The sequence below is a fragment of the Caretta caretta genome, chromosome 2 (genome assembly GCF_965140235.1).
Source record: "Caretta caretta isolate rCarCar2 chromosome 2, rCarCar1.hap1, whole genome shotgun sequence".
Taxonomy (NCBI): Eukaryota; Metazoa; Chordata; order Testudines; family Cheloniidae; genus Caretta; species Caretta caretta.
Window position 1 is genome coordinate 52,374,342 of NC_134207.1, and position 23,779 is coordinate 52,398,120.

The window sequence follows — 23,779 nt, forward strand, 5'->3', positions numbered from 1 at the left end:
GAGTGGAAAAGAATAGCGGAAAAAATGGGAGGTTAGCCTCTTGGATATTTCGTGAGATGATGGTATTATTTATAAATTATTTATGACTTTGATTCTACACACTCTCTCCCCAGGTTGTATGTCTTGTATAACTGAACAGTATGATTTATCTTAAATTGCCCAGCTGACAAGCTTCACGAATCTCTGTATGCTCGACTGGTTCTGTTCTCTTCTCTGGCCTTCCCTAGTGGATAAGAGACATTTGCAGAAAGTGATTTTTGCATGTAAATGTGTTCAAGCCAAAGGTCCAGAGCGTATGGTTATAACATATGTAAAACCCCCTACCTTTGTTTACTGTCTAACTCAATAATTGAGTCTATTTGTGTTTTTTTTTTAAATAGCGCTAAACTAAACACTGTGTGTGTGTTAAGATTTTAGGGGTCACTTTTATGGCGGTCTTTACATTCGTACTTACTATTTTAAGGCCTCTTTTTTTCTTGACAAATTTAGAGAAAAGCTGAAACTGAAGGGTCTTATGAGACAGGATGTTGTTTACAAACGGCTGTATTCTTCTACTGGTCTGTTGAGAGGGCGAGGGTATATTAGTATTATTAATGGAGATTACCCATGTAAAATCTCATACATATATACTGGACTATATTATGCTCCCATGTAAATGGGAGTTTTGCATTTGACTTAAATTGGGAGCAGGACAGGAAGCCTGTAGGGATGCAAATTAGAGTCATAGGGCCATATCCTCAGCTGGTGTAAATCAGCATAGCACCACTGAAATCAATAGAGCTACACTACTTAACAGTCTGACCCTTGAAGCATATACACATTTCACTTTGAATATCCTGGGAGGAGCCCAGTTGTTACCTTCCTGTGCACTCAAAATTCCCATTTGTCTAATTGGGATTGCGAATTAGTGTGCAAATTAGAGAGAGATGATGCTCCACATCTGGAGGCTTATGAAGTACATGTGAGCAGACTACAGCAAGAAATACATTTAAACCCTAAGCAGGTAAGGCAACTTTTGAATACTATAAAGACAATTTTGAAATTAATTTCTAATCTCTTTATAATTATCCTTTTTGAGTTCAGTAGGTGCCTCACTGTCACACACACTTACCCACCCACCAACCATTCCTGGCATCCTTATGTATCAAGTCTTGTGCTGGAATAGTAACAAGAAAATCCATGAAAGATGTAAAAGAGACTGCAGCCAAATCTGACTGAATAAGATACAAGTCACCAGGCTCAGGAAGTATTGTGAATGATGATACATGTCGTAGTAGAAATGCTCCTCAAATCCTTCAGTCCAATACCAGAGTAGTGAGTTTCTTACCACAAATACCGCTGCAAATGGATCTTTGGACACTAGTAGTTTTGCTGTCTTGTTTAGCTGCAATTCACTTGCCTCACAAACTATAGTTCCTTTGAGATTCTTCCCTTCTTTGTCATCTTGGGACAAAGTGCAGCAGCAAGGCAGAGGCGAGGACCAGCTAAGCCCCCACTTGCTCCCTGCGATCCATTCCCTAGACCCTGACACTAGTGGAAAGGAAGGAGAAGCATCAGGCTCCAAGAATCTCCCTCATGTATGGGCTGGGAGAAGTAGAACAGGATTTCCTAGAGGTAGAGTTAGCCCTGGGGAGCACAAAGCAGCTGCAGTGAGATAAATGTGTAGCCAGATGTTGCTGCTCCCTTCATAGCCTTTGGGCCCCAACAGATGCTGAACACTTTTTAAGTACTCCTTTACTTTTTACTTTGTGCTGATTGGTTTTGTCCCAACCGCCTTCCACCCTTCTTACCTGCTGTTCATCTTTCTTTCCATTCTTTCCTCCCCCTTTCCTTCCATCACCCTCCGTAATCTTCTTCCCCTTCCTTTTGTCTTCTCTCTTGCTCCTATTAACCTCCTCCTGCTGTTCCCTCCTCACTTCTCCTTTGTCTGTTGAATAAAAAATAAGTAAATTAAAAGATGGAACTAACAAGACACACACTTGTCACCCTGATCACTTGTGTGTGCACCAATCCCTATCCTCTGCTTCTCATCCATTTTTGTCCTTTTATATTGTAAGCTCTTGGGGGTAGAGTTGTCTTTTCATGTGTATTTAGAAAGCTCCTGGCACATTTTGGGCATTGCTGTCATATAACTAATATATTGTTAGGTGATATTCAAGATACAAATGGAAAAAAAGAGGCGCAAATTCATTGTCATTCAAGTAGTGTTAGTACTATGTAAGTTAGATTAACTTGACTTTGAATGAAGCATTTAAATATTATATTCATATCATTGTATACATGTAAAATATAATTATCTTGCAAATAATAATTTCTTGCATTTTACAGTTGTGAAGCATGTCTCTTTTGCATATTATTTTGTGGGAAAGAGTTCATTTATTTGAGGGTGACAGTATTTTGATCAGGCATATATCAAATGCAAAAGTTTGAGGGTTTTTACTTTCCTGGTTTCTATAATTACCAGATAGCTAATATGTGCTTGCCAGGTCCAACATGCTAATGATTGCTTTCTAGCTTTTAGAAAGACAGAAATTATATAGTAGCTATGTCTGAACAAGATTCTGCTACAATAGTGTAACTAAAACGTGATAGGTTTCAGAGTAACAGCCGTGTTAGTCTGTATTCGCAAAAAGAAAAGGAATACTTGTGGCACCTTAGAGACTAACCAATTTATTTGAGCATGAGCTTTCGTGAGCTACAGCTCACTTCATCAGATGCATACCGTGGAAACTGCAGCAGACTTTATATATACACAGAGAATATGAAACAATACCTCCTCCCACCCCACTGTCCTGCTGGTAATGGCTTATCTAAAGTGATCATCAGGTGGGCCATTTCCAGCACAAATCCAGGTTCTCTCACCCTCCACCCCCCCACACAAATTCACTCTCCTGCTGGTGCTAGCCCATCCAAAGTGACAACTCTTTACATAATCAAGTCGGGCTATTTCCTGCATAAATCCAGGTTCTCTCACAACCCCCCCACCCCCATACACACACAAACTCACTCTCCTGCTGGTAATAGCTCATCTAAACTGACCACTCTCCAAGTTTAAATCCAAGTTAAACCAGAACATCTGGGGGGGGGGGGTAGGAAAAAACAAGAGGAAAAAAACAGGCTAGCCCCCCCCCCCCCCGATGTTCTGGTTTAACTTGGATTTAAACTTGGAGAGTGGTCAGTTTAGATGAGCTATTACCAGCAGGAGAGTGAGTTTGTGTGTGTATGGGGGTGGGGGGGTTGTGAGAGAACCTGGATTTATGCAGGAAATAGCCCGACTTGATTATGTAAAGAGTTGTCACTTTGGATGGGCTAGCACCAGCAGGAGAGTGAATTTGTGTGGGGGGGTGGAGGGTGAGAGAACCTGGATTTGTGCTGGAAATGGCCCACCTGATGATCACTTTAGATAAGCCATTACCAGCAGGACAGTGGGGTGGGAGGAGGTATTGTTTCATATTCTCTGTGTATATATAAAGTCTGCTGCAGTTTCCACGGTATGCATCTGATGAAGTGAGCTGTAGCTCACGAAAGCTCATGCTCAAATAAATTGGTTAGTCTCTAAGTACTCCTTTTCTTAAAACGTGATACTGTGCTTTCTTAGCATTGCAAAACACACATGATGTCCCTGTTCTTTCAATACAGAAAATAAAGTCAAAGGTAAATTTACTTTAGTAGTACTCAGATGGCTATGGGAATGCTGGATCATCAATAATAGAAAATTGCAAAGCAGTTCATCTGACACATCATAGGGGTGTATCATGAATCATTTTCAGATAAAAGGTAAATATTCTGACTGTCTGATTTTACTTCTCTTACAGTGCTGCATTTTTCTGCTTTGTTTGCAGATTTGCCCAGGCAAGCGCTGTACAGTTGAGAAGCAGTGCATTTTTTTCCCAATTCCCAATTTACTGAATTGACTGTGTAGACTAAGCAGCTTGATTAAACTTAATTCTGCTCAATCTTCAGCATTATATAGAAATCTTTTGTGTTTGGACCTGATTTTACATTCCAAATAGCATGTTCACCTCCATTCTGTGCTGAGATGTTTAGAAGAATGTAAAAACAACAGTGCATAGAGAACGTTCTTAAGCATCGCACATGCTTGCTTTTCTGCAATCAGGGTCAAAAACTAGACTAATGGGGAATGCAACATGTTGTTACTATGTTGCCAACCATCTTACAAATGTATATGGTGAGTCTAAAGGATTGTTGTACCATGGCTAGTTTCTGGAAGAATGGTCTGTAGCTTGTGTTTTCTCTTTTAGTATAGTAAGGTCTTCAACCATGGTGATTATTGCCATTACATTGGGCCTACATGTGCAAATAGGAGCATTTGAAGTTAACAAAAGGCAGGCTGTGGGAGATAGGTGAAACAAGAAAAAAAAATGCACAAAATGTTATGGACTGGAGCACTGCCGTTTAAACAGATAATCCAGAGTTAATGTTGAAAAAAAAATTCTGTAACTACCGAAGGATTTTGTATTTGTTTCTCCATTTTAGCAATAAAGTATTGTAGGTGTGAAGTGGAATGAAATTAACAGAGTATTTTATTAAATAAAATTTATTTATTAAATAATATTATTATTTATTATTATTAAATATTATTATTTTAAAAAGTGAACGGTACAGAGTTTAAGCATAGAAGTTTCTGGTTATCGGGGAGTAACATACAGATTATCAAGGGGTGCAAGGTTCGATTTAAGATCGGATGGCATAAGGTATAAATAATATGCAATATCCCTGATGGGGGTAATAGGTTAACGGGTCAAAGTACAGACATTGAGATATGAGGGTATGTTGTTCATATAATGGCTATGTTCAGGTGTGGAGTATAATGAGTAGATACGATGATGTGGATGGATTCACCCACATTTGGTGAGATTTAACGTTCAGTGAGTTTATGGTTCTGGTTCATAAGGTCCAACAGACACAGTCTCTTGGTCCCTTTCTCATAGTTGATGCATGATGTCGCTCCAGCTCACGCCTCCTGGTACTGTCAATGGCTGGTGATGTGTTCAGTGTAGATGTCCCTGGACCATCGGATGGTGTCTGAGACCAAGAGATGCCACATGAGCCGTGTGTACCAACTGATCCCACAGGTTCACAGCACACACTCGTTGCAGGGGTCCCAGGTGCACAGGGTTCCAACGATCAGGGTGTCCACCTGCACCTCATAGCCCTTCACTCTCAGGGTGTCGGCCAGGGAGCATACTTTTCCAGCTTAGGAGTTTGGACTTCATGAAAGGCCGGGGTCCTGTTCTCAAAGGAGACCATGATGTCGACAAGGATGATCTTTTTCTGGGCCTCATCAGGTCACAGCTGGCTGTTGGTACCAGGGATGGCGCAGTTAACAGCAAACTCCTTCCAGCTCAGTGTGATGGCTTTCCCCAGGCGGTTTTGGATGGCATTGTGGTGCAGATGGCAAGCTCTGTAGTAGGGCTTGCAGCTGCACAGGACATGGGGCAGGGTCTCGTTGGAGTAGCCGCACTTCCTGCAACGCCTCTCTCAGTTCCCCATAGCAGACGGCTTCATTGAGCAGGACGCAGTTGAGCTGGGCACGGTGGATGAACCGCCAGTCGGCCAAATGGATGAAGCCGCCCCCCAGTGAGGAAGTGGTTGTTGGCATCCCACTTGCTGGTCAACTCGAAGGCTTTACCGTGGTCTGGTTTACACTTCAGGGTTCCAGATACAGCAAATGGACGGCAGCCTTCAGTGTCCTCTTCAGCATGCCCCTGGTGCTTGGGGAGACAATGGTGTTGTTGGACCTGATCTGTGGCACCAGGACTCCCAGCTGCTGGCGCTCCTCACACCACTCCCAGCAGCAGCCGACATGCTTCCCCAGGCAACGCATGGCATTGTGAGTGTGGTACCATAGTGAAGCAATGTCGCCCCGTCCCATCTGAATTCGCCATCCAGGGAGCCACTCAGGAAGGTGGTGATGTCTTGGTTGGAGGGGACTCTGCAGAGATGCTTCTTTATCATGTCACGCAGGGTGTTCGCCTCAATGTTCCTTACTGTGGCGTTGGGACATGTCAGCATGCGGAAGGCGTGGGTGATCACCGCGACATCGCACAGGTTACCAGTGCGGGACATTGGCGCTGCCATGCCTGTGGGCGATGTAAACCAGCTCGTTGCTGGCTCTCTGGGGAAGGAACAGCCACTTCTTCACCCAGCTGCTAGACAATCTTGTCTGCCTTGTTGAGGGGGACCTTTGCCACGGAGGATCCCCTTAGGATGAACAAGATGCAGGGGATCAGGAAGGTGTTCAGGTCATTTATCTTCTGCCATGGTTCCAGCAGGGAGGTGTCGATCTTGGCAGCATCCTGCAAGATCTCCTTGATGGTGTTCTCTGGTGTCTGCCGGACACGGAAACTCATCAGCATGCTGAGATGCTGGTACACCTGCCCCTCTGCCAGAAGGATGACGGGCTCGCCCTGGATCTGGAACCCCGTCACCTGCACCGAGTCCCTTTCACTGCCATCATTGTGGAGAGTTGTGCACTTCTTTGCATTGAAGCGGAACCCCATCCAGTTGTCAGCTCGACTGGTGGTGTCTAGCATACCTTGGAGGCTGTCTGGGTTGTGTGAGGTCAGGACCAAGTCGTCCTCATAAGCCAGGATGCTCACCCTCTCACCGTGGAGGTTGAAGCCATCTGTGCTGTTGGAGATCGCTCACAGCAATAGCTCCATGGTGCGGTTAAAGATGATGAGGCCGAGGGGACAGCCCTGCTTTGCTCTGCTGCAGATCAGGATCTCAGCGGTCTCCCTTTCGACCAAGCAGATGGTGGTGCTGCTCTTGGATCACACAAAGGAAGTTCTCTGGCATCCCGAACTCCTGGAGCCTGGCAAAGATGTGGTGGTGGGGCATGGACCCAAAGGCGTTAGCCAGTTCAAGCTATGCTACCGTGCACTGCCTCAGCACCCTTCTGGCCATTTGGATGGTGGTTTGGAGGATGGAGTTGTATTCGAAGCAGCCCTCGCAGGACAGGAAGCCTTTCTGGATGGAGCTGATGGCTTCCCCGCTCACCGACTACTCCGTGATCCTCGACTCCAGGCAGCTGGCATACAGCTTGTACATCGTGGAGCAGAGGAAGATGGGCCTCCAGTTGCTGGGGTTGTACCGCTCAACCTTCTTTTACACCAGCACCATCATGGTCTTATTCCAGGAGCTGGGAGTCTGGCAGAACCGCTTGCACTGGTTGAAGAGCATGGTGAGGACCAGGCAGCTGAGGTCTCTGATTATATTCTGATTTCTCTTCCACTGGATGCCCATGTGCTACTGCTGAGCAGAAGGAGGGGGGCAGCAATATTATACAACATGCATGACCACTGAAATGCATATCTCTGGATTGTAAAGGGTAGAATTCCGTTTTGAGAAAATGGTCCCTATGTGGATTCCACTGTGCGTGTGTATGCACTCCATGTGTCTGGGACTGGAAGATTTTTGCTTAACAATGTCCATTGGTCCACTCTCCTGTTCCTCACGCTCCTATCTGAGTGTATAAGGGCAGTGTTGACTGACCACCTCTCCAGTTTCTTTCTACTGAAGCATGGGTCTGAGACAGAATCCCTTCAGTGTCCACAGAAAATAACCCCAGAGGACTTTGACATCCCTACTGTTTGGAATATCTTCTTTCCTTAAAGCCCTTATGGTGAACCTTCTGTACATAGTCTTCCATAAGGATAAAATTTCCATGTGGCTGCACCCGAAATTTACCCCCAAAGAGATCTCAGATTTCCATCTGAATCAAACAATCCACCTATCTACCTGAACCACACACCACTAATGAAGAAGAAGCCTGCATTCCTTGGATATCAGTCAAGCAGTGGCATTCTATCTCCAAAGAACAAAGCCATTTAGGAAATCAACTCATATCCGTCACAGAACAAATGACAGGGGAAGCAGTCTCTTTCCAAAGACTTTCCAAATGGACTTTGGGATGCATTCTACTATGTTATGAGTTGGGAAAACATTTCACCACCACAGGGCATGAGAGATCACTCTACTAGAGCCCAAGCTGTTTCTGTAGCCTTCCTTTGAGATTTTCCTCTTGCTGAAATATGTAAAGTGGCTATATGGGGTTCAGTACATACCTCTTGAGACATTATACTTTAGTCCAGGCTTCTGCAGCTGATACATCCCTCAGCACAGTAGTCCTCCTGTCAACAGTCCTCACACCCTCCTATGCAATGAACACTGCTTGTCAGTCACCCACATGGCGTACACATGGACCATCACTCAAAGAGGAAAGAAAAGTTACTTACCTAATACAGTAACTGGATTCCTTTGTGATGTGTTGATCTTATCTGTGTTCTATTACCCACTTTCTTTCCCCTCTGCTTCGGATCTTTGTATATAGATTCATGGTAAAGAAGGAATGGGACTGGCAATTGGTCCACGCTGCCTCTGATGCCCTCGGATTGGAGCACAAGGAATAGCATAGCGCAGGCACAGAGCAATGGACGCTGTTAGAAAAGCTCTCTGGTCTCAGACACAGTGGAATACAAGTAGGGATCACATAGCTTCAAAGAACTCCAGTTACAGTATGAGGTAAGTAACTTTTTTACTTTTAGAGAAATCCCACCAACCTTATGCCTGCCTTTGTTTTTGTATTTATTCCCAGGTATTCTACAAAATGTAGACATGCATCCAAGTGAGTAAAAAAAGTGTGTTTTCATGTCAGTGAAAGAAGAAGAGAAAAACTAAGCTGAGTGAGACTTTGCCATGGTATTTAACCTGTAAATCTGGGGTTTTGTGTACTGTGTCTTTTGGATATTTTGCAGGAGGCAGAGCAGGAGAATATGAATGAATGTGCATTTAAGTCATGTATGAGCTACATGATAGATGAAGAGAGTTTTTGATGGCTCCATCTGGCTAGAAGGTTCTGTGTGATCTGTTTTCTAACAGATGGAGAATAGCACTTAGTGGAGCCTTTTGAATATAAAAGCACTGGCATTATTATAGTGCGGAATCATTCAGAGACCCCATTTCTTTCAGTGTGACAGGTGATGTTGCTGGTATGTGTGAGATAACTGATTTTCCCCCTGCTGCACTGAACCTGTGTATGCCAGGTTTCCTTGCCTATGTCAGACCTGTCCAGTTTCCTGTCATTCCTCACTGCAACAGAAGCTGAAGGAAAAATAAAAAGCAGATTTCCATATGGAAAACATATTGAATCCAAAGACCATTGGGGGTGGGGGGTGGGAGGGGAATACACATGTTAAAAGTGTTTAGATACTGGGTTGGGTTTCTGAGTGACACTTTAGTAGGTATAGAAAAATGAATGGATTGAGACTAGTTAAGTCTTTCCTAAATGTGTAGACCTATTTTGAAACAGCACTAGTAGTTTCCTTCTCTCACCCTACTTCTACTGTCCCTCCGCCTCCCCTTGTGTATACAGTATCCCATTGAGTAAGCCTGCCCAGGACCTGCACTTCCTGGCAAGATTTCATTTGTTACCATGCAACACAGCAACTGGGCCTCACAGCAATCTTGTATCTAAACCAGGGGTGAGCAGACCTTTTGGCCTGAGGGCCACATCTGGGTATAGAAATTGTATGGCGGGCCATGAATGCTCACAAAATTGGGGGGTTGGGATGCGGGAGGGGGTGAGGGCTCCAGCTGGGGGTGCAGGCTCTGGGGTGGGGCTAGGGATGCGGGGTTACAGGTGCAGGAGAGTGCTCCGGGCTGGGACCGAGGGCAGGAGGGGGATCAGGACTGGGGCAGTGGGTTGGGGTGTGGGAGGAGATCAGGGGTGCAGCCTCTGGGCGGTGCTTACCTCAAGCATCTCCCCGAAGCAGCAGCATGTCCCTCCTCTGGCTCCTATGCGGAGGTGAGGCCGGCTCTGCACGCTGCCCCATCCGCAGGCATCACCCCCACAGCTCCCGGAAGCAGTGGCATGTCCTCCTTCTGGCTCCCACGTGGAGGCACGGTGGCAGCCAGGCAGCTCTGCATGCTGCCCTGTCTGCAGCCGTCGCCCCTGCAGCTCCCATTGACCACAGTTCCTGGCCAATGGGAGCTGCAGAGCTGGCACTTGAGGCGGGGGCATCATGCAGAGCCCCCTGGCTGCCCCTACGCATAGGATCCAGAGGGGAGACAGGCCTCTGCTTCTGGGAGCCATGCAGAGTGGAGCAAGCCCACAATCCCGCTCCCCAGTGGGAGCTCTAGGGCCGGATTAAAAGGTCTGATGGGCTGGATGTGGCCCACAGGCTGTAGTTTGCCCACCCCTGATCTAAACCCTTTTCCGTCTCTTTGGGGCTGATGCTGAGCTTCTTCTCTTGGGCTTAGAATGACAATCTAATGTAGTCAAATTCATGCATAATGAACTAATGCAGCCACAGATAGTTGCACCCAACTCTTGTCCTCAGTGAGAGTTGTGTGGAAGTATCTGAAGGCAACATTTGAACCATAGATTTGTATCTGTGTTATTTGTTGAATTGTGACTTTAAAGTCCTGCTTGCATTAGGGAAGACTGAGGAAGGGCCATGCAGCAGTTGGGAGTCCTGGTTCAGTCAGAATTTCTCTGGTGTTCTGGAAATAGTGAAAACTTGCTATACATTTTCTAGGCTGAAGGATGTGCTGCCCCCTACATCCGCTCAGCTTGTGCACATCAGAGGAGTATAGAATCATGGTATTGCCTCTGTCCAAGACTCTTGGGGACTCATCATCATTGGGCTAGACTGGAGCAGTACTTCTTCTCTTTGCTTTATAGCTGGCTGTTTACCTCTGACTCCTCTTAGTCATGGACCCACACAGGGTCACCCATAATTTTTTTCTGACCCATAATGTTGCAAAATCTAGAAATTGGTTAAGTGATAGCTTGCTGAAGTGCTAATAGCACAGGACTGGATTATGGTATTACCACAAGCCCTGCATAATCTTGACTGCTTTCCCTTTGCTCCAGGAGGGAGGGGAGGGGAAGTAATCAGTACCAATCCTTTACTTGGTGCTAGTGTAACCCATGTCTGCTTGGTGTGGTACTCTGTCCCCCTTCCGCGGCAGCTAGACCAGCTAGAGCTTGATGAGCCTGCTATAGACTTGGCTGAGAGACAAGTGTCTTTTAGTTCATGTAGTGGAGGCTTGTGCATTAAGCTCCACTGGTCTAAGATTTGATCCCGGCCTATGCCAATCGGGGTCTTTCGGTGTTATGTAGCTCTGTACTAGTTCATCTGTGCTGGTTAGCCCACTGTTGGAGAGAAGGAGGGTCCACCCACCTCCCACCCAAATGATTAGATGAGTAGTGGCCTGAAGAGGCTGCTCTGCCCCACTCCGTGACCTGCAACATGGACAGCCCATGCAGGGGAGCAAGGAGGAGCCTTATGCCCCTTGTTGCTTGGGTGGCTGGTACTAAAGGTCACAATTTGGCCCATAATGCTTTTTCATTTATGATCCAGAACTTGTATAGTCTTAGCAGTTAGTCAGTGTACTTACATTTTCCCCACTGGATTTCTTAAATGACCACATCTTATGCATTTGAGAGAGCCTGTAAAACCCTACCTAATGTATTCACATGCCAAGTGAGCCCCTTGGGCTGGATTCTAACCTACATGCATACAGGCAGGGAGTGCCACATTGTTTGGAAATCCAGTATTCCTCCTGCATGAGCGCAGCTTTGAATTTCTCAAAATGCAGGAACTCAACATCCCACACATCCGTGATTCACCTGCAATGGCTCTCCTGAGGGCACCTTCCATGCCATGTCACTGGGACACCACAGAATCCCATAGTGTAGGATTAAAAAAAAAAACCACTCAGATTGTAATGATACAAGATTTGTAGGTAATCCCTCTCGTGTTCCTTCACTATATTGAGACGTATCCCAGATTCATTGTGAAACGGGAACAATACGTGACAGTTCACAGGGCAGTATTTGTGGTTATAAATATCATACCTCAAGAACCTGTTACTACGAAACCAAAGGTCAATGGAGCTATATTATGTATCAGAAATAAAAATGAAGATCTCCAGCACTTGTTTACTATTTTCTTAGTTTTATGCAATATTACTCAATGTTTTGTTTTGTTTCATAAATAACTGTGGGTTAGTAATCTCCCTTTCTTTTCCAGTGACAGGAAACATATCGCTAATATATGTAACCATTTATGTGGTTGGTATATTCTGTTGAATTTCTGCCTTGCGTTTCAGTATTTTGGCTCTCTTTCTGACCTGCCTAGATTTATTTTTGTTAAAAACCTCAGGCACCTGTGACTTTGTCATAACATTCAATTTGATTTGGTAATTGACAGAATTTCTACTTGATTAATTGTTGTAGCTGTACTGCAGAAACAGCACAGGCACTGATGCTTTATAATTGCATACTTTGTCTTTGGTATATCACTAATGCTCATTTCATTATTTACAAGTTAATTACACATGCATTCTTCAGGGGCAATAAAATATTCAGCAGACAGGGGTAGACACACCCCCTGTCAATGGAGCACCTTCCTGCATAACCAGAGCACATTTAGGGTATTGTCCAAAACTCACCTCTTCGCTTTACCTTTTCCATTGCACTAATTGGAGATACTTTTTAAAAACAACCACTTTGTCTGCTCTTGGGTCTCCACCAGAGAAGAATAAATACAAGACTAATGCAGTTCCTCAGTGTTTGTCTTTCTCTTGGAAAGAGAAAGAAGAGAAATTTCAGGACTGTTTGTAAATATAAGGCTGCTGACCAGTTTCTCCAGGAAGCACTAATTCCACACACAACGATCTTGCAAGCCCTTCCCTCAGGGCACAGTTTCTTAATTCAAACAAAAAAACTCACAAAGTAACACAGCAAAGCTATTCCTCTGGCCAACACAGGCTGCAAGGGCTCAGAGGCCTTTCATCTACAACTTACTCTGCTCCAGGATCAGACATAAGTGCTATCCTCCCTCCTGCAAATCCCCTTTGACCAAGCTCTCTCAGCCTTTTTTTATAGGAATCAGCTGGGTCTGATAATCAAACAGGGCTGGCTGGTTAGCCCAGGCCTTCTGGTTCTTAAAAGGCCACCCTGTTACAGTAAACCAGTCATTAAAATTAATACAACTTTGTGAGGCACTTGGATATCATGTTAATGGGTGTAGTTAAAATAAACAAACATACAGAGCTTATTAAATCAGTAAAGATGTAACATTTAAAACCATATTAGCTGTCTTTTGTATTTTATCTTCTCCAAAGAATTAGTCCATTTGGAGAGACGTTTCAGGTAAATATAAGGCTGCTGACCAGTTTCCCCATTGCTGAATGTTATATACTGTGTGCTACAAAGTAGGACAGGGGTAACTTCTTTTCATAAACCGGATAACTTTAAAGTTGAAGTGAAAAACAATTGCTTTGACCTTGACAGTGAATCTGGAAGACCAGCTTTGTAGTGATTGAGAATGTAGCTAAGCAACAGCTGTGTAGTATGTTTGTACTAGGGTATTTTTAGAAGAATTCTTCAATAATGGAGATGCCTGGACTAGCAAATAGAGCTGAATAATACATTCTGAGAATATTCTCACCTTTGTGTGTGAAAAATTTGGCTTGTAATGCACATTAACATTAGCCATAATTTATGCTTATGTCAGGAGAAAAATACTGTATGAGCATATACTTTTAATGCCTGAAAAAATGATTATCTGTCATTGTCCCTGAAAGCTTAGGCTGCTTTAAACTTGTGTTTCTCTGAAAATTGCCTATGTAAAAATGGCACCTGTTGTGGAAATCTAGTCATTTGTGTATTCAGAGTCATTTCTACTTATTTTAATATTAAAAATTGCTTTTTAAATACTGTTAATAGCTCTGAACACCCAGCAAGGATAAGGCCTTCTCTATGCCAGTTTAACTAAACTAGTTTAGAAACTGATTTATTTAAAGCAGTGCAAGTGCCTGGTGTGGATACTCTTATTTTGGTTTAAGATTGCTTTATATTGACGTAAGAAGTCAATTCCTTACAATTTAAACTAATCCTTACTAGGCACTTCTAAACCTAAATAAATGCTGACACAAGGGGCTGCACTGATGTAGCTAAATCAGTTTTCAAACCGATTAGTTAAATTTTCTCATGTAGACAAGGCCTTGGATTCTATTCCTTTAGGTACATAATTAGCATAATTGCTTACTTAGTCTATCAGTTATCCTGTGCAAACCCCATGAGGGTAGTGGATTTACACAAGTGTCATTCAAGCATAGTTTGAAGACAGTGTGGTTGCATGGCAATAAACTATTCTAACTGTACCTGCAGGATCTATATTACTTTTTTAACGTGCATGAGAGGGAGAATAAAAAAGCTAGTCTCATTTCTTTCTCTAAGCTGTAAAATGCAAAAAATAAGTGAAAAATATAAATAGTAATATTAATGAATATGCTTTTAAATTCTTTAATACTGCAAGATGCTGCTAATAATAGGTTAGGAAATATGTTGTCTAAAAATATTTGTACTCTAAGAGTCTCCCTTTAAATTGGAAAATACATGAGAAAATAACTATTTGTTTTGTTCCCTCCTGTACTGTTCCATTATTAACTGGATTCACATGTTCAGAATTATGAGCTTTTCCTTCTCTATTTTTTTGGCCAGGAGGAGATATCCATCAATGCTATAGATCACTTGAACATCCGACCTTACAGAGACTGCAGGTAATTATTTATATAACTTCTTTTTTTGTTTGCTCTGGAGGTCAGGTTGGGTTGGTTCAATCTTATGTACGGACACCTGTAATTTATGGAGGTACCAGTTCTGAGCCATTAAACTGGATAACAACATTACATGCAGCTTTCATTGAAGTTGTTACTTATGGCTTAATAATCCTGGATGTGCTATGTAAAAACTCAAATTTTCATCTGCATTAAAAAAAGATTTGTGAAATGTTTTGCAAATGTGGTCTGATGTGTGTGTGTGTGTGCATTGCTTAGCACACTGGGACCTCAGTCCTGATCTGGGATATGTAGGTACTACAGCAATACAAATAATATTTTGGTAGATAAAAGACCTGATAAGGAGGAGATACCATCTAAACATGGTGGTAAGATCAGCTTATAATTTTACACTTCACCAGACAATTTAAAGTTGTCTTTTATATAGATCTGTTTCATATCCCTGTGCCTTCGGAGTTCTGTTTTTCAGTCATGATGGCAGTATTTGATTCTGTCATGGCTCAAACTCCTATGACACTAATCTCATTTGAGAGGAAAAGATCATGTGTGCATGGCCAAAAATTCATTGAATTTACTGTCCCTGTTTTAAGAAAGCTGTCAATCTTTAAGGTGAAAAATTAGATCTATAAAAGAAAAAAAAATCAGGAACTGAAAGCGAGCTTTTAGCTTACCACAAATAGTAGAACAGAGCAGAAACCACATCACAGAAAATTACTAACTAGGGCAGGTCTGTCTTCACCAGAAAGCCCAATACATTGTCTCTAGACTCATGCAGGCACATACTTCCTATAGTAGCTAAAGAAGAGCTAATATCCTCATTTGGCCAAGTTTTCTGTACTAGGCTAAAAAGAAAATGTGCCTTCCGTTAGTTACCCCTTTAGGCAATTAGCTTATTAATATGATGGTTTCTACTCTCTGTCCATTGAGTCACGTTACTTTGGCCAGATCTTTCCTTTCCAGATTTCCTTTCCTTTCTTTTTTCCAAAAAAAAGAACTAGTGAATTTTTCCTTTATTTAGTGTGATTAATAGAGACTGAAATATATAGTTGAGGGAGATTTAATAGTGTGATATACATTGATTGTGCAAAATGGCAACAGAATAAAGTGGGATGAGGCCGTGTAACTTACTGGATAAAACACTGTCTTTCAGTTCTGGGGTCACAATCTAAGTGGGACATATTTGCAGGTCTCAGTGCAGTTCACAACAGAAAAGAGATTACATCACCGAACTTTCATACATCATTTAATACAGCTAAGAGTTTGTGGCCTCTCTATAGAAGAGCTGCTGGTATTTAGCTGTTATGTAGACTTAACTATACCTCACTTCTAGATAGTGGGATCCTGTCATGTTGGGGTTGAGGTCACGGGGAAGGCAGAGTGCGGAAATTTTTCCCTGCAGCTGCCTGTCTAGCTTGGGGTTTAGAAAAGGAATTTCCAGTTTCTATCAGCATCAATCTCATAATGTTCAGACACAATTATTAATGGAAAATGTCACAGAAATATATTTTGCCAATTTGCAGTATGTGTATATATTTTTAAATATGTATAAAACCAAATAACAAGGCCTAAAAGTTGCCCCTTATCATTCTATTTGTCTAATTAGGCTGTCTTAACAGGATCTCCAAAACAGAAGGGAAAGGAAGGGAGACATCTGGTAGCAATTTTCACATACTATACATAAGAGAACTCTTACAAAATGGGGTTTCACCCTTTAATTCAGGTTTTCCTTGATGAGATTCAGTTCCCCTCCCTTCAAGACAAACTGTGGCTTTTTAGGATCTTGGCATAGTATTTCAAGTGCACACTGAGCTGCCCTTTGTGAACCCATAGTCACTAAACAACTTAAGCTGGTATGATGGAAAACAATCTTCCTTTTGTTAGTTCAGGCAGGAGAGTCAGGGCACTACAATGTTTGATAGTAGATGTCTCTTTGTTCAGGAGAATATTTTGACTTTTTCCTAGATAAATGTATTTAGCAGCAGGAACTTGGAGTTTTTGCATGGAATCAAGAAGCTTGATTTTTCCCCCCAAGCTTGTCCAAATGAGATTTCACAGTTCAGGAGATAGCCATCTATTTCCCCTCCTCTCTAGCAATATACAGTGTATTAAAACAGCATTTTTTATTTTATATTCAGTGAGCTCATGCTTTTTAATTCTTGCTGTATTACTGAGCTGTATTAGGATAAAATTCTGTTGCTGGGACATGCTTCACTACATGTGCTAAATCCTGAGATCCTTGCACAATTTTTACAGAGTCCTTACTCAGGCAGACGTCATTGAAGTCAACTGGGATCTGAGTAAAGATCTGTTGATCTAGACCACTGATAAATCTATTGCTGCTCATGCTGAAAACTGTAACAGTATATAAACTTTGGGGGTGACAGTGCATGTTCACGTGTGCATGTTTTGGCGTAAACTCATGCTCAAGATTAAAATGTTAGCTATATAAGATTACAGAGAGAATCCTGCAAGAAGCTTCCTCTCTTACAGCAGGACAGGTCCACCTCAATTGCCTCTGCTCATCTTAAAAGCTGATACAATTTTGGGATACAGAATCACTGTGTTGCAAGCAAAGAGATAGTAGTTCTTTGCTATATATAGCAACTGTGACACTGGGGGAGATGCAGTAGGCATCTCTCAAGTAGGCATGTGTCAGGCTACTTCCTCTTAGAAACAGGACCTAACCCCCACCCAGAAACTCAGACAGCTAGCATGGACCATGAAGCATTGGTGTAACGTGCTTGCCGTGAGCTACGCTGGTTCACAAGTGGTTTGCCACATTCTGCAAGTATTAATGAAGTTCAGCATGCGAAGTTCACTTCTGACAAAGAAGATCTTAATCTGCGAGCCAGATGCAAGTATAAGAGAGCCAACCTGGCTGCTGCTGAAACCTGACTATTCTTCAGTACTTGGGATTCTAATCAGGCTCCAACTTGAACAAATGGTGGACAAACACTGTCAATCAGACAGGCAGTGGGAAGAGGCAGAGCCCCCACTGCTCTCTCAAAACAGCATGAGCGTCTGCACACACATGACAGTTTAGTGTTCAAAATTTAGAATTTCTCTAGACACGAAGACAGGTTTCAGAGTAGCAGCCATGTTAGTCTGTATCCGCAAAAAGAACAGGAGTACTTGTGGCACCTTAGCGACTAACAAATTTATTTGAGCATGAGCTTTCATGGGCTACAGCCCACTTCATCGGATGCACCCATGAAAGCTTATGCTCAAATAAATTTATTAGTCTCTAAGGTGCCACAAGTACTCCTGTTCTTTTTTCTAGACATGAAGTTATTCAGGGATAGCTCTTCTGCTTCAAATTCATACCCTACCTTAATCTGGAATAATTTGCATGTATATTCAAGTCCTTACCCCTTTGTGGGGTTTGGTTCTATCTTTAACATAAATAATGAAACGCAAACCTCAGCATAAGCTTTCTCCTGAGCTTGGCTTGTTCTCATGGTTTCTCCCTGCAAGACCACCAGTCCCTGACCTTAGGTACTTCACTTTCCTCAAAAAATCACTTTTATACCATGGATTGGAGCTAATCAGCCTCCCCCCACCCATTGTCTGGCTTCCAGCATGAGTCACAAAACACTCCTGGCTCTCCCTACAGGGGCCTACACCCTAACATCCTTCCATAGATATAGCCTTGCCATATCCTCTGGTTGCTTCCTCTAACCCACCAGTATCCCCTCCGCTTTATTTGGATTGAACTCTCAGCCAGGTATGCCCCAGTCTTAACTAGACACTGAGAAAGTTGTTCAGCTGCAACTTGTATAATCAGAAGAGTTCATAAAAACATAAAGCTTATGTCATCATCGGGGGGCTGGAACAATTTTTATAGTGGGGATGCTGAGAGCCATTGAATCAAACTGTAAGCTATGTATATGACGGAAGCCACTTCAAGCCGGGGGTGCTGCAGCAGCACCCCCTGCACCCCAAGTTCCAGCACCTATGGTCATCATCAGTATACTGAAGGCAGTGCAGCCCATGATTCCTCACTGACACTTCCGTGCACATACTGAACAGGAGGGAGGACAAGATGGAGCTCTACTGAACCCCTCATGAGAGGGAAGAGGAGTAAGGGATCTGCCTGAGAGGAGAAATGAAAGCTGCTTGAGTTGTGCAGCTCTGGCTCCAAGATCTACTCATGATCAGTGATTTTGAAGACAGCTCCTAGATCTAATGATAGTCTTCCTTCTTACCTCCACCTCTTTCCCCTTCTCCTTTTCACTTCTGCGCTGTTTTGAGTTGCAGCAGTGGGAACACTAAGCTGAAGATGTGGGTTTTACTTTTTGCTCCATTGCTGAGAAATTCATGGTCACTCTTCTTTCCTCTGGTAATGAGGTCCATAGCGTGGGCCCCGTTGCTGAGAAGGCCCTACCTCCTGCTCTCATGAGGTTCACACCTGAGGTTGGTATTTTTATTGTTCCTGAGAAGTGCAATTGCCAGGGAAAAAAGGTGTCATTTAGGAGAGGCAATTTCCATCCTATTGTTGGCACTTCCATGAAGAGGTTTAACTCTGAGACTTTGAAATAGAGATGCTATTATTTGGGGAGCCAGCACTATGAACAGAGAAGTGGGGTGATGTGTTGCTGCGGAGGCTGGCTACTGCATTCTGGATTAGTAGATGCTTTTCTCATGTCAAAGTGCTTATACCCAGGTGTAATGAATGAGATGCTGTAGTTAAGCCTGGAGTGTGTGAAGATCTTAGTTTTCTGTGATAAACCCCCCCAAATTCTCTGAATACAAAAACACCAAAATCTGTGTGTTTCTGTGGTTAAAATGAAACACTGAACTTTAGTTTCCCTAGCCACAGTATACATAGGTATCAGTTGAACACAATGTTTTATTGATTGGATAAACAGGGTTCCACTGTCTATCTAATTGGGACTGGGGCCAGATCAGATAATCAAGACAATGCCTAAGACTATAGTGTCAGTTTCCCATATTCCTGTGGGTGTGCTGGTGGTTCGGTTAATCCAGAGAGTCAGATAAACAGAGTTCTTCTGTATATGTTGGGTTTTTTTCCCCACAAAATGTAAAAACCTAAAGATTCTCTGTAAAAACGCAAATTCCGAGTTTTTCCATGGCAAGCTGATTTCTAGGGTCTCTGATGAAGACATAGATCACTGTGGCCAGCCAGGTCCATTTTTGAGAAGGCAGAGCGAATAACCTTTTGTGATTCAAAGAGAAATCTTTTCTTCGTTGGAGCAGTTAACTAAAGATCCACCCTTTAATTCCCAGTTGCATGCTATATATATATAAATGATATAGAAAATATTAAAGAAACAAATTGCAACAAAATCTGAGGTCACATATATAATAATTTTATTTTAATATATCATAAAGTAGAGGGATCCAAGTGTTTCTGGGGTGGATTTTCAATCACAGAGCTACTAAAGTGCATGTCAGAACCACAATAATTGTGGTGACTGTGAAAATAGGCTTAGATTGCTAGAATGCCTAAGGTGATTACAAGACTGCATGAATAATTAATTTACCCTGCTCTTGTTTCACCTTTGATCCCAGGCCTGTCTCAGGAAGAAAAGGCAATTTTAGAATAAGCTGATAGCTTTAAAATAAAAACTAAGTCAATTGTAATAATAGTCATCTTTATTACACAGATGTGCATTGAAACAAATCCAAGAGTAGCAAAGTGAGAGACGGTTTGCTACCACCTTCTTTGAAATGTGAATATAACATTAGAAATCTGTAGATGGTAATCACTGAATGCATTGCAATCAGTGTATCTATTCACATTTTTAAAGGAGAATATTGTTTCTCTTGTAATAGGATGAACAGTGGAAAAATGGTAGTCTCTTAACAGCCCTCCTTACATTTTAGAATGCTTTTGTTTTGTTGTTAAAATTGCCCCATGTATTTGAGACAGACTTCAGCTGAATGACTGCCTAACATGTGCTAGACATATATTGATTTTTTTCTTAGTTCAATGTTTCCCTTGGGCATAGTATTATTTATTCATAAAGCAGATATGATGTCTGTCAGGCAGTTACAGGGGTGTAAATCTGTAGTCCAGAAACAATGTGAAAAGCTTTGTGTGAACCCCCAGAAATCGATACGCTGATGTCAAAGAGCAGTCTCTTAATTCTGAGCACATGCTTGTGCAATCATTCAGTGTGGAAAGGGAAACTTAAATAATAGTTTTTATTAAAACTGAAAGCCTACAGTTCATCTTTATTCCAATTTTCAATGTTCGTTTTCAAGCCAGTGTGGATGGTGCTGATAGTGGCAGAGTGGGCTGATGGAAATCTAAGCTAGAACTTCTCCAAGCCCATATATATGTATGTAGCATAGAAACAAAGGGTTAGAAGGGACCACAAGGGTCATCTAGTCTAACCCTCTGCCAAGATGCAGGATTTGTTGTCTTGTATGTATAAATCAATTGAAGGGGAAATGATTTTACAGATAAAAATTGAAAAACTCCAAGGCTGCTCAGTCAGCCTAAACTCCTACGATGCAATCCTAGCTCCATTGAAGTCAATGGGAATTTTGTCACTGACTTCAATGAGACCAGGATTTCTTTTCTTAAAGGTAGGCATGATTTATAATCACTTGATTCTAATATTTCATATTCATATTTGAACATATATTGGAATACTAAAATAATAAATACTAGGCATTTAGAATATGAGTTGAAATGTTTTTGATAACCTAAACATTTAGGTAGAACTGGTCAGAAAATGGGGGCATTTTCTGCAGAAAATTTAGATGAAATCAAATTTGTTTTGACTTGTCATAAAAAATCTGCAGATAACCAAGAAGTATTCAGTTTGCTGATGAAAAACTCTTTCCCTCTCCCCCGTTTTCCTGGAAAGCAGATACTTCCCACAAAACTTTTCATTTAGTTAAAAACTCAGATTTCCATTGGAAAAAATTGTAATGGGAAATGTTCACCTAACCTACATGCAGACCCTCCCTCAGCAATGTAAGCAGTCATGTAACTTTAAGCATGTGGGTCATAACATTAACAATTGACATCACATGCTAAGACTTACACAAGTGTTAAAATATTTTGATGAATCAGTCCACAGTATGGAACTTCCCTATGATTTATTTCAAATACGGGAAGGATGCTGGAAAAAATAGCATGTGATCATACAAAAGACTATCATAATGCATATGCATAGCGGAGTCAAATTAAGATTGCACAGACAATCTTAACTCTGGCATTTCCTATCTCTTTAGCTGTGTAACCTTCATATTCTTTTAATGTAGTTTTTTTTGGTCATATAATATCACTAAATTGGTTTAAACGTTGTAGGGACTAAGACGAATAGACTTCTTTCCCTTAGTTAAAATTTTAGTACTCAGTGTTTTATTTACAACCAAAGAGTAGGCACAGATTAAACTTGTGAAGCTATGATATTTCCATGTGCAGGATATCTTGGAGGAGTTTGACCTCAGGGAAGGTTTTGACTTCTTCAATCACTAAACATAACGATACAGGCAATTTTAAATCACTCAGTTGGGACAGCCTAATCAGTGTCCATACCTACTGTGTAAGAGTGCCTGAGGCACCCACAATTTATATTGTTTTTTACAGTGAGTGGTGTGTTTGTTCAAACAGAAATTTCACACTTATAAACACAGGCTTTTTGGCTTTGTTAGGAAATCAAAGATATGAACACTCATCTTTGTGGCTCTCACATTCTAAAAATGCATATCGGGGCACCACAGTGTTTCCAGGTGGCTAGATCTTACACCTTTTCTTCAGTGAATTTGAGACTCTGAGCTCACTTTATTTAATCCAGAGAATGTGTAACAAAAATTGACAAAATTCTTGTGCTAAGCTTTGCTATGTATTTGCACTGGACACATTTTTGCAGTCACAGCTTGAAGCAAGATGAAACATCATCGGAAGTATGTATTTCTCCCCCAACCACAACAAATTACTTTAAAAGTCCATGCAGTATGGTTTATGTCTGCAGCTGCTCTTTAGTTAAAACCTTATAAGAATTACTAGTTTCTGTAAGCAGCAGACACAGAGTATTTAATGTAATAACGGGATGTGTAGTGTAGTATTAAAGACAGTTGCTTGCTGAACATTAAGCATAACTGTAATTGAACTGTATTTTTTCTGAGGTGGAATAACATTAGTTTTAAAGTATCTATTGTATATTTGATATCCCACCAATTAATAAAATGTGTTTCTTCAACCTAAACTGAACTACATGCATCTCCCCTCTAAACTCTGTTCATCACTGCCATTACTGCTGTCAGGAACCTAGCTGTTTGCCTGGTCTCTTACCTTCTAAATATTTTATTAGCTTGATTCTGTCTTCTCTTACCTCCTGTAACATTATCTGCATTCAGTGCTATCTCAGGTACTTGTCTGCTTCAACTCCTATTCATCTCATTATCTCCTCATGTCTTGATTTGAGTAATTCCCTCCATATTGTCCTCCTCACTTTCAAATCTCAACTCTTCCTACTTCTGGACATCGATTGTGTAGTCCTGTCTCTTCACATATACCAAGAAACAAGAACACATCACTCACATTCACAGAAATCTTCACTGATGGGAGCAGTAGCTAAGTTAGCAATTTGTAAAAGGCTGTAACTTAATATTAAGAACAGTTGATGCGGGCCAATTCTCACTGGCTCCAAGGCACCTTTGAACAGGTTGGGTGGAAGACCAACGGGGGGGGCGCTCAGCAGCATGTTCATTCCATAACTTTTGGATGGCCTTTTGTACTGCCTTGAGTGACTGAGGATTTCCCCTGGGTCTGCAGCTGTGCGGTCTGCTTCTGTGAGCTCCTGGGTCTGCAGCTGTGCGGTTTGCCAGGTCACATAGCTCTAGACAGTCATCAGCAAGTGTGTGGTTCAGCAGGCATCCATAATATGTGTTCCATCTGTCCAGCACCTCATCCACAAATAAGCAGAGAGAGCCATCTGGTTTCATGATGAGGATGTTTGAAGGCTGTTTAAGGCTGCCAGCCAGGCACTTGATAGCTCTGTAGGCAGGACACAGATAGTAGTACTTTAGGCCATCCTCTCCTTTGTCACCCAGGGAGTTGATGTAGATCTCACCATCAAGTTTTGTCATGGTCTGGGAAATGCCTTTCAGCCATGTACATTCTTGGATATCTCCCTGCTTAGCATCAGAGAGAGGCTATGTACTTCCTAAAATTAACTTGCAT

The 23,779-nt window shown here is 42.1% G+C and overlaps 1 protein-coding gene across 3 annotated transcripts in view; it reads left to right on the plus strand.

The window, feature by feature from the left end:
- The window catches only part of PAG1 (phosphoprotein membrane anchor with glycosphingolipid microdomains 1), a 188,340-nt gene that overhangs the window by 26,080 nt on the left and 138,481 nt on the right, over positions 1 to 23,779 (plus strand). For all 3 annotated transcript variants that reach the window (XM_075125091.1, XM_075125090.1, XM_048841039.2), the window contains exon 2: positions 14,540 to 14,598. The gene's annotated coding sequence lies outside the window, so the exon portion shown is untranslated. The remainder of the gene's footprint in view (positions 1 to 14,539; positions 14,599 to 23,779) is intronic.